The 12,529-nt window shown below is 37.7% G+C and overlaps 1 protein-coding gene across 6 annotated transcripts in view; it reads left to right on the top strand.

The window, feature by feature from the left end:
- The window catches only part of LOC149167294 (protein ZINC INDUCED FACILITATOR-LIKE 1-like), a 365,578-nt gene that overhangs the window by 127,043 nt on the left and 226,006 nt on the right, over positions 1 to 12,529 (top strand). The gene's annotated exons all lie outside the window — the stretch shown is intronic.

Below are 12,529 nucleotides of genomic sequence, written 5' to 3' on the forward strand. Positions count from 1 at the left end.
GATCCTCACTCCAATCTTTAGATTTGCTGCAGATCTGATTTCCAATAATACCGTTGAAACTCCGTGAGATTTTTGGGTGAAATCTCCTCAATGGTGGGTTGGGTTTTTGTCCATCTCACAATCGGAAACCTAAGGGTTTTCGTCTTGGAGTTTACTGAAGTTGAGAACCATGTTCCCAAAACCTCTCCAACAAGTAAATATCACAACTCCACTATGTCCCAAATGATTTGCTTTGCCTCCTTTCATAGATCTATTGGATTCCTCTCCATCCATCCTGGGAGCATTTTGTTTTATTATTTTATTTCTATTCTAGAAGATTCTCCCCTTTACTTTATTTAAGTGACTTTCATTTTATTTTATTTGTCACTTGTCCTTTTTCCTCAATTAAGGATTTTCCCCATTTATTCAATTAATTGACTAATTAAAGTAGCTTTTAATCTAGGAAAATGGTAAATCTTCCTCTACAATCTCACTGGTCATTGAAAGTGATTTTACACCATCCCATCTTGTATATCTCTTCGTTCCAGTTCCAACGAGTTATTATACTAAGAAAACTAACTCTGATACCATTGTAGTGTCCCTAATGGATATGTTCATTAAAAATTCACATGGATTTTATTTTTCGATATTACTCCATAAAATACATTCAAAACACCATACAATTTGCAGAATTTAACACGAATAACATTACTAGCAAATGGATAAGATTTTACAATAAAACCCAGGGAGCCAATAAAAATGCGACAACTCAAACCCAACTTTATTGTAATAACTAAAATAAGGATTACATGCCAATACTACTGAAGATAGCTGAGATATAAAAAAACTGCAAATAGAAATGTAGCTCCAATTGAGGATATGGATGATCCTCATTCCAATCTTTAGATTTATTGCAGATTTCATCTCCAATAATACCGTTGAAGCTCTGTGAGATTTCTAGGTGAAATCACCTCAATTGTGGGTTGGGTTTTCATCCTAGGGCTTACTGAAGTTAAGAACCGTGTTCCCAAAACCTCTCCAAGAAGAAAATATCACAACTCAAAGATGTACCAAATGATTTGCTTCCACTCTTTATATAAATCTAATGGATCCCTCTCCATCTTTCTAGAAGCATTTTATTTTATTATTTTATTTCCATTCTAGAAGATTCTCCCCTTTACTTTATTTAAGTGAATTTTATTTTATTTTATTTTAGTCACTAGGTATTTTTCCCCAATTAAGCATTTTCTCATTTTATTTAATTAAGTGACTAATTAAAGTCACTTTTAATTTAGGAAAGTGGTAAATCTGCCTCTACGATCTCACTAGCCACTCAAAATCACTTTTCACCATCCTATCTTCGAGATCTCTTCATTCTGGCTCCAACGAGCTATTACACTAAGGTGTTTCATCAAATATTCTTCCCAAAATGACATCTTAAGCGTATTTAATTACAATATGCTCAATAATAACCCCATTTTATGGGAATTGTTGGAATGTAGTGGAACGAAGAACAAATTGTGTGGAACTAGCCCTGATGATGAAATGTTGCAAGCGATCTCCATTAGACCCCATAAAACTCCTCCAAAACCTTCCAAATCCACTGATAATAAAATTTCACTCCCATGACCAAGTTGTTACCAACCCTGGAAATCCATCCTAGCCGCATCATAAGCGAAATTAAAATTGGGGACATTACAATATGAGGGGTAACACCATTACACATTTGAGAACTTTGTAGGATGATAATTTCATGAGGTGTTGATCAGTATAAAGTTTGTAATATCTCAAACGGGAAATTTTGCAAATTTTCAACAAAATTCTTCACAAAGAAATTTCATTCATCCAACATAAGATTGCCATGTAAAATATAACAAATAGAGTGTTGCAACTCAATAATATGATGGATAGAAATAATCTCAACTTTATTATAATGGATAAACTGGAGTTACATGCAGATATAACCAATATAGCTAAGATGAAAAACTGGCCTCATGAATCTGCTCCAATGTTGCATTGACCCTCCAAAACTGAACTGAAATGCAACTGCTAAGATCTCCTGTGAATTTTGGATGAATTCACCAATGGAGGAGTTGGGTTCTCGCCCACTCTCACTAAATTACCTGAGGGTTTTCATCCTGGGGCTACTAAGGTAGAGAACTGGATTCTCCACCCCACACCAAAGACAAATACACAAACCAAGATGTCCTCAAATGGTCTCCTCCCCTTTTTTAAAGATCTGATGGAACCCTTTAGAAGCCTTATTTTATCATTATTTAATCACTTGGTACTTTTTCCCTTTTTTAATTTTAATTAAAATACCCTTTTAATTTGAGAAAACAGTAAATCGGCCACCATCCCTCTTCAGGCCACTAAAAGTCACTTCCCACCATCTCATCTTGTAGATCTTCTTGTTTCGATTCCAACGAGCTATTACACTAAGGTGTTCCATCAAGTATTTCTCCCGGAATACCACCTTAAGCGTAATTAATTGAGTTAGGCCCAATAATAACCTTGTTTTTCGAAAGTTGTCGGAATGCAACAAAACGAAAGGCAAGTTGTGCGAATGATGGAATATGCCAAGCGAATGCCATCAAATCCCATAGAAACTCCTTAAAACCCCATGAAACCCCTTCAAAATCCCCTGGGCCCACTGGTAGAGTAAACCTGTTCCTATGACCTAGCTGCCTTCGACCCTGTGATCTGAAATCACTCGTGAATGATCTCAGTTAATTAATAAAGGTATTACAGACTCATGTGCTGGGTGTGCCTATGTTATTTTATGCAACAGATCGATAAGATTGTGAAATACACAGACACTGAAGCAGTAAGAGAGACACAATAAGCAAACACATAAACACAACAAGTTTAATAAGGAGTTCACCCAATCCTCCTGGGCTACGTCTCCTAGTCTAGCCTTCAGTGGTGGCCTTTCTATTGTGTCTTAAAAGCAGAGTTTTTACAACAGTGAGCTCAATTCGAGTTTCACTTAACAGATGATAATCAGTAGGACTGTACTTGGATTCCCCAAGTCTCTAGAGTACACAAACTCTCCTTACTGAATCTCGACCTCAACTGGTCACAATGGTATGAGTCCAATCTGAGACTCAATACCTGACTTGCGTATACAGAGGAGTTTTCTTGAACCTCTCAAGCCTTCTCTGGAGTACATAGACTCTCTGACTCTCTCTAGCTCTGTCTGGCTCGATGCTGCCTTTGCTCTGCAGGTTAGCTCGGCTTCTTCTCTCTGTTCTCTGCAATTCTTGCTTCTCTCTTGCCTCTCGGCTTTCTGTTTACTGCTCTCTGTCATTTTGTGGCTTAAAGCCAATCCACTTCCTGACTGTTCGTTTCCGCTTCCCGGCTTTCTGGATCTCCTGCCTCTGTCCATTTGAATTCCCCTGCTTTGCGTCATCATCACTGTGTAACGCTTCACAGGGAGGTAGCCACCTGTTTCATAACGAACTGAGTGTCAGTTCTCTTTGAACGGTCGTTATTTCTGTTTGCTCCAAGATTACCCGCAAAACTGATTCCTTTGCCAACTCATCATTCATGCCGGACTTCAAATCTTATCCATTCGGCCTGTCTTACCCCGTCGAATCCGGTCAACCATCAGATCGCTTTTCCGCCGTCGATTTGGATCCTCCAGATCCTACGGTCTTCATCCATATCGGGCGGGTAAGTAGCATGATGTTTACCCGTCCAATGTGAGCAGTTTTCTCTCTCTTCCGCCGGACACGTGTCATCCAATGTATGGCATCAGGCAGGATTCGGTTGAAACTTCTTATCGCTCAAAGCCCTTTCGATATCCTGTCGGTTTTGGTGTGGGATCCGCCTCTGATGGAATTGGTGATTTCCGTACGGTTTTATGCTTTTCCGGAACCGAGCGCTTAGGGGCTTTTCCTTCTTCGAGGGGTTTGCCCGGCGATGTCGCTAATCGCATATCAAAAACTGCCCCCGTTTTCTGATATGACCTCCCATTTCGCCAATTTGTGCCACTGCGCTTTACCATGGGCCAACGGTCTGCGCGCTTGACCGAGGGTCCTCGTTGCTCCGTGCTGATCACAAATTGCGACTGTTTAGAGGTTATTTCTGATAAGCTCGACATTTATAAGACTTTGAAACTTTGGCATGAATTTTACAGAGTTCATGAAAACTTTGAGAGTGTTTAAGGATCCAATTCGGATCATGGCCTTCCCACTAAAAAAGCTTTTGGACCACCAAAAGTTGGTTTTCAAGCATCGACTAAGTGAGAGTATAGCTGTCTCACTTGTCCAATCTCTATCCATTTTGCACTGCTTGGCTTTGAACCTTTGAGTCCAATCCTGAGGTACTCAACATCTCCCCTGCGCGTCGTCCTCACCTTTTTGTCCAGAACTATGTCTTCCGACAACTCATTGAGATATTTAGGTAACAGATCATCAATAGAAGGCAATTGACTTTGCTCTTCGGGATCTTCAATTAATGAAGGTTCAAATAGTCTCAAGCTGTCTGCATTAACGACTGAGTAGATGTGCATGTAAGCTGGTAAATCAAGGCGAAAAGCATTCTCACTAATTTTCTCAAGTATCTTGAAAGGTCCATACCTTATTGGCTTTAGCTTCTTACCTTCACCTTGCATTTTGTCTTTGCTGATATACAGCCAGACTTGATCACCAACTTGGAAACTATGCTCCATCCGATGCTTGTCATGCCTTGCCTTGTACTTGGCTTGGCTCTTTTCCAGCTGTTCCTGTACTGCCTGGTGAATCTCTTGGATTTGTTCGATGAACCTGGTTGCCTTGTCCACATCACTGTGTCCATCAACCGCTATGTCTTTACCAAAGACAAAATCCAAGGGAGACCTTGGTGTGAAACCAAAATAGGTCTGAAAAGGAGATTTTTGTGTAAAAGAATGTTTAGCACGGTTGTAAACATGCTGCACATAACATAAATGTTCATCCCAAAGTTTGGGATGCTTGCTGCAATAGCCTTTGAGCAATTGGATCACTGTCCTGTTGACCACTTTTGTTTGGCCATCTGTTTGTGGATGAAAGGCTATGCTCTTCTTCAGTTTGGTGTCCATCAGTTCCCACAGACTCGACCAAAACTTCTCAACAAATCGAGAATCTCGACCAGATACAATGGAAGTGGGTAATCCAAAATGAACCCATACATGTTGGAAGAACAACTTTGTTGTTTGTTCAGCTGTAATCTGTTTGTTACATGGTATTAGAATACACATTTTATTGAACATATCCACAACAACATATAAATAGTCATGACCTTTTTTAGATTTGGGCAGTCCCCCAACAAAGTCCATGGAAACACTTTCCCAAGGATGAGAAGGAACTGGTAGTGGAGTGTACAAGCCTAGTTTTCTATTGCTGGGCTTGCTTTTAGCACACATAGTACACCCTCTTACATCTCTAGAAATTGTCTCATTCATATTAGGCCAATAGCAAAATCTTTGCAGCTGTGCAACTGTTTTACTTACATCAAAGTGACCTGATATTAGAGAAGTGTGTGCTTCTCAAATTATCTTTACTCTTTCAGTTTGTGGAATGCATAACTTTCCCAAATGATACAAGAGTCGGTCCTTAACATGATAATCCAACTCTTCTACTTGTTTGCCATGACTTAAAGTTGCATATACATCTTTAAAATCCATATCTTGAGCATATTGTTCAATGTAGCTTTCATGCAATACTGAATTATGCTTAAGTATAGTAGATGCATTGATGATTGGTCTGGACAACATATTTGCAACTTTATTGTGTATGCCCTTTTTATATCTGATGACTAAATGAAACTGCTGTAGGAAACCCTCCACCTATAGTGTCTTGATTGCTGCAACTTAGTTTGGGAGTGTAAATATTGGAGTGGTTGATGATCAATATGTATAACTGTTTCTTTGCCCATTAAATAATGTTTCCATTTTTTCACACTCTGTACTAATGCATATTGTTGACCACTACGTGTCAACTACCCATAGCAGTACACCCCCTTTTGTTTTTCGCAAAGGGGTAGCACTTGATCAACATGTCCGTGCCATTCGACTATCATCATCAACCCGATCATATTATTTTGTAAACCCATACTGCATGTGTAAATTTGTAAATAATCTTAGCGGATCTGTGTCATGTATGTATTTGCCTAGGTAAACTAAATTTTCTAGTGATGATCTACGTTTCGGAAAGTTTTTTGTCTCACCGACCCAGGGTTAGCAGAGTTTTCCTTCAGCCTCACCCCAAAGCCGGAATGGATTTTGTCATTAGAATCTTAGGGGAATCCTAGTGTCCTTCGAGTCTATGTAAAAGTAATTTGGAAATAATCCTAACTATTTGGTTAGGTTATTACAAATTGCTTGATCTGCTAAATAATATTTGTGTCGCAGAACTGGGTGGTCTATGTCAAATGGGTTTTCCCCCTTGAGATGTAAAATTGTAAAAGTCATGATGTAAAGTGTCTTGAGGGTTAGAAAATAATTAGTCCCCTCATAGGTCCTAGGTCTTAGGTAAAATTCCCAAAGGCTAAGTTTGAGGGTCCAATAAAAAAAATAATAATAATAATAATAATAATAATAAGCCAAAGTTTTGAGAAAATAAATGCAGAATTTTAATTTTTAATATATTAAAATGCATTTAAAATTTCGACGGATGAGATTTAAAGGGATTTTGATCCTCATTGACGGTCGAGATTAGTTTGGCATGGATCACTCGAACTAGCCGTTGGGAAATTTTCCTTTAAATAAGGTATTAGGGGTCATTTGAGATCATTCGATCTGTGAGTCTTGTGCTAAAGAAAGCTCTCTTGTAGTCATTTTTCATATGCAATAAAGAAAGACTTTGGGGTTGAAATCTTGTTGGTGTTACTCTTCTGGAAATGCTGTAAGATGTTTCATTTTTGTGCATGATTTTAATTTCAGCCATTGATAATAGCTTTATCAAGAGTGATTTTAAACACAGGTATCTTGTTTAGTCACTAGGGTTTGAATGATAGTTAAATTTTTGAATATGATGGCAGGTATTTCCATTAGATTTAGATTTTAGTATCGTTTTCTTCCTCTTTGTTAATGGTTGAAGTAAGCTGTGCAAGAAAATCTAGATTTCGAAGATCAACGGGCGTTTGGGGAAGTTCTCGGCTGAACCAGCCAACTCCCGAGAAGCACTTTTTGAAGAGCCCAACTAGTTTTGATCCTGGGCTTATCATTTGAATTTTTCTTGTGAATGCATGAGGGGTTTTCTGAAGCATCTCATAGTAAATTTAAAATTCTGAAAATATTTCTGTGGCATAATGACAAATCTGGCTATTTAGAGCCTTTAAGCTGTGAATATTGTAATTATTTAGCTGGTTTTAGGGTTGTTAGTTTTGTTTCTTGTATATTTTGTTTTTGGGTGTTCGGTTTTTGTTATTTCAGGTTGCAGGTCAGAAGAAAACATTTTATCCAAAGCCAGATCTAGGCCCTGGAGGGTAAGATCTGGCCTTCAAGATCAGCTCTGGCAGGAATATTTACTTCAGATCTGGAAATTTTCTTGCAGGGTTTTCATCAGAAGCAAAGGGAGTTAATTTTTTTTTTAAGGTTTTTGAAGAGGTTCAATGTTGTCCAAGCCACACCACTCCTCTGCGTGAAGTTCCTTATCCATCATCGCTCAAAATCTGTGACAATCCGCATCTCATCAATCTGCAAGAATCAAAATTTATCTCACGCAATCTATCTTCGCAGTACCATCCTCTCTCTCTGCTCACGCTGTCACCTCAGGACCTGCAAAGCACATCGAAATCACGCAGCCAGCATTGTCACAGTCCATTGCTGCCTTAGCCATCTCTCCACGCAGCTATGCCCTCCGTTCTGCTTTCCGCCATCGGACTAACCTGCAAAACAAACGCTGCCCACGTCCCTCAAAACTCTCATGCACTCCTCTTTTCACCTGCGTCTCTCGCTTTCCAAATCCTGCCCTGCTCCTCACGTACACGCAGCCAAATACACAACCCTTCTACGCATTTCTCTGCCAAGCATCCTGCCCTTTCATGTTGTTCCATTATCACACTTCTGCCAACATCCATCCTCCGTATCCCTCATCCTTTACTACCTGCGTCCATTTCTGCGGCATTCCCATTGAACCACACGACTTTCCCTCTTCGCCGCGTATTCAAAACCGTTGCAACTGTGTCCCTCCATGCTCCACGCAAACCTACGCTCCACGCAAAAATTTCCTGTCGAGCTGCTCCAGACACTGCCGTCAACCTGCAACAGCGAAACAATAAACGCACTTTAAAAAAAAAAAGGAAATTTATGCGTGAGGATTTAGCTCTTGTATTTTTATTTCTTTTGTTTTATGCATAGTTAGGGTCAGCATAGTTTATTTTTATTATGATATATGTGTTGTTTAAAGTTTTAGTTTAAATAGATTTCCATTTTGTTTTACGTATATATTTGTTAGTTTTAACATTAAAAAAAAAAAAAAAAAACTTTGTTTTGAATTCCTTTTTTTGTTTAAAAAAAAAAGAATCATAAAAAGTTTTCAGATTTTAGTTTAGATTATTATTTTGGTTTTAGGCTAGGTTAGATTTTTATTTAATCTGAGTTTTATTTAGTTAGGATTTAGATTTATTTATTTATTTATTTTTTTGTAAGTTTCATTTTTATTTTAGGTTTAGTTATACTTTTACTTATTTTCTATCTCACTTAGATTTAGATTTTTGCTTATTTTGACTTTAATAAAAATAAAAATAAAAATCTTTAAAAAATTAAAAAAAGCCTTAAAAAAAAATTAAAAATTTTCAAAATTAAAAATCTGAAAGTTAGACTTTTATTTGTTTTATTTAGATTTAGATTTATTTTTATAAAAATTAAAAAAATCATAAAAAGGTTTTTAGGTTTTGATTTGGTTTTATTTAGAATTTCAATTGTCCTTAGTGAGACTTTTTGGAAGCTTTTCCGGTGGGTTTTTCCGGTCAAATTTCTCTAAAATCCCGCAGCAATTTATTGAAATCGCAAGGTTGATAGGTGATTTCTGCACAATCAAAGTGTCCTAGGGGTTTTTCAGGGTGTTGAATCCAAATATGCAGTTAAAAAACCATTTTAAATAATACAAATCAAGATTTAACCTCAATTTTTTCCGCCGGATTTCGTCACCGGAATCTCCAAAAAGTCGCACTAAGGAAAACTCCTTTAGAATTTAGTTTTTTTTTTAATCAATAAAAAACAATAAAAATAAATAAAAATAAAAAATTGAAATATTTTGTCGCATTTAGTCTTAGCGTATGCGTCTAAGGAATTGTCACGTGTATTATTGTGCTATGGGTGAGCTTTGAAGGAAAAGATTTTTATGGTATCAGGATTTTTATCATTTTACCATAAGTTAAAAGTGCTTAAATTTTTATCTGGAGTTTAACTATTGGAAAACGATAAATTTTCCTAAGTCTGGGATTTCAAGCATAATCATTTTCCTAGGTGGTTAGCTTTTAAGTTTCGTGGTTATTTAAAGCATTTGATCTTGTGAAATTTAATTGCTAGAACATTGTTAAAGCGTTATGCATTTATTGAATATCTTGCATTTGGTGAAATTAATCATTGCTTGGGTTATTTGATGATTGTTAGTCGTGGAATTACAAATTTCATATTTCTGCAGCAATTGATAAACAATTATTTAATCATTAACTCCATAAGGCACTGATCTCAAACATTCAAAGGCAAATTAATTTTTAAGTGTCGCTAAGCATCAATCAAGTGCTTGTTTTCCTCGTTGTGTCTCCCAACCCCGCTGGTTCCCAGTTGGTCTTCTTTTATCCCAAAGGGTCTACCCCCCTTAGCCTAGGGAGACGGCTTAAACGGAGAGATCGGGGATCAGGGTGACAGTCCCCAGTCTGAGCGTTGTCGCGGCACCTAGACATTCTGTGCGACAACATTTTTTGGTGCCGCTTCCGGGGACAGAGTTTTTTCTGTCCTTGGTTCCTTTGACATTCGTCTCGTTTCTTTCCTCTTGTCTTTCCCTGTCCTTAGCTCCTTCCTTTCAAGCTTTTCCGTGTTTCACTTTCTGTCCGGGTGGCGACTCCACTTCATATATCCTCTGCAAGAGTGTATACTAGAAGACATCCAAGTGGTTTGGTTAATCTTGCTCCTGATCCTGAAAGGGCTCTTAGAGTACAATTACACAAACTATCTTCTCGTACACTTCTTGTTAACTTCGGACAAGAAGCCCTAGCTGATATCCATTTCCTTTTTACTAGCCTGGTCGAGTACGACATCATGGATATATATGCCCCTTGCGATTTTTCTAACATTCAAGGTTATCCCAATGATTTTCCAACACATGGGATAGATAAATTGCCTGGCTTTCAGGGAAATAACGCAATTAGTGCTAATTCACATCTGAAAGCTTTTAGTTTATGGATGGCTAAGTACACAACGTCTGCTGAATTTAATCATGAAGATGTTAGAATGACTCTTTTTGTTCTGACCTTGGAGGGCGATGCTCATGACTAGTTTTCAAAAAAGCCTCAGAATTCATTTGATTCTTTGCAATCAATCATTAATGCCTTTAAAGAAAAGTATGGAGATAAGAGAGAAGGAAGACACCTCGTGAAAGCTATTAGCATAATAAAAAAAAGAGAGAATGAAACCGCTGAAGAATTTAACAAAAGGTTTAATGATATTAAGAAATTACCTCAAGATTATAAACCTACCGACAAATCTCTTCGAGATTTTTATATTGATGCCTTTAGCCCTGAGCCCTCTTATGAGTTGAGACGTGCTAAACTTCTTGATTATAGGGATTGCCAAGCCTTAGCAGTAGAACTTGAAAAGGATAAGGCAGCATCTGGGAAGTCTGAAATCCCAAGTTTTGATAGGCATGCAATGAAATTGAAAGAACCTAAAGGAAAAGAAGTTCAAGAACCTGATAGCGAGCTTGTTCAGAAATTGCTCCAAAAGATCGAAAGCATGGAAATTAATCATACTAAGGAGATAGCTACTTTGCAGAATAGGTTGGTCCAAATGGAAAGAGCGCAAACGCAAAATTTCCAACCCAGAAATAATAATAATAGAAATAACAATTGGCAAAAGAAGGGTCAATCTAGTGAGCAGAGACCTCCTAATCCGCTTACTAATTTGGTCGATAATGCTCCACCTTACTGTCGGGTTTGTGATGCTCTTCATGAGGAGGCTACTTGTCCCATCGTTGGAAGAATTTTAGATAATGGAATGTTTGGGACGGGTGATCAAATAAATGTAGTGGGTAACGAGTTTCTTTTGTCTATGGACAATTGGATGGAGGTTAAGGAAAATAGTCGTGACGTTATGAATCCCTCATCAGCTTTTAGTATAAATAACTTTGAAAATGAAGATGACATTTTGGCTAAGTTATATGGCGAAAAACCCTCTCCAGAGCGAATCATGGAAATTGCTAGAGATAAAGGTTCTATCAGAGAAGGGATAAAGATCAGAGCGGGAACCAAAATCCCCCTCGAACTCTTAACCCTCGTTTAAACTATGGATTAGATGTCGATTTGGGAAGTTGGTTTAACAATGCGAAAATCTAGGTTCCTGTGTTCGAGATTGCAAAAATCCCTTCCCAAAGAGATACGTTACTAAAAGCTATTCAAGCTCCTCAAGTAAATATTTCTCAAAAGAAGACCCCGGAAGTTGATTATCACGATGCTCCCATATATTTGCAAAGTTGATTCAGATAACAAAGATCACTAACCTTTCTTTATCACCTTGTTGGTTAATGGATATAAATTGAATAATTGCATGTTGGATTCTGGTGCATTGGCTTGTGTCATGACTAAAAGGGTCATGGAACAGCTTAATTTAAGAGTTTCTAGACCCTACTACAATATATGTGCCATGGATTCTAAGAAGATTGAAGTTCACGGTCTGATCAAAGATTTACAAGTTCAATTATCAGTTTACCCGGACATCATGATTGTTATGGACGTTGTTGTTGATGTGCCTGATGCTTGGGGTATGCTTTTATCCAGAAAGTGGGCTTCTGATCTAGGAGGGAGTATTCAAATGAATTGGTCATATGCTATGATTCCTTCTCCTAGAGGTGATGGTTTTATGAGACTTAATAGAGAGCTTGAGAGAAAATTCCATGCTGAAGATCCTAAGAGACCTCATAACGAGATAATTAAAGAACAATCCAACATTGGGAATTATGCTATCATGTCTAATTTCATAGTTCCTCCTGATGATAAGGATAATAAAAGGATTAGGGATCTCAATGATAAAGTTTAGTACATGTATTTTGATGGTGCATTGCCTAGGCATGGTAAAGGAGCGGGAATAGTATTGAAGTATCCCCTTGGTCATATTTTCAAGTTTGCCTATCGATTGGAATTCGAAGCAACCAACAATGTCACTGAATATGAGGCTTTATTGTTGGGTCTTGAATTGGCAAAATCTTTAAGAATTAAGTTGCTTAGCATTAAGGAGGATTCTGACTTAATTATCATGCAGCTTAAAAACAAATTTACATGCAGAAATCAGAGATTAAGGAATTATCGAAATGTTGTATGGGATACTGTGGAATACTTTGATGCCTTTGACCTTGAAGCTATCCCAAGA

Source organism: Pinus tabuliformis, chromosome 5_1, assembly GCF_031772625.1.
Source record: "Pinus tabuliformis cultivar Carrire ecotype Pingquan chromosome 5_1, CPIR1, whole genome shotgun sequence".
In the NCBI taxonomy this organism is placed as follows: domain Eukaryota; kingdom Viridiplantae; phylum Streptophyta; class Pinopsida; order Pinales; family Pinaceae; genus Pinus; species Pinus tabuliformis.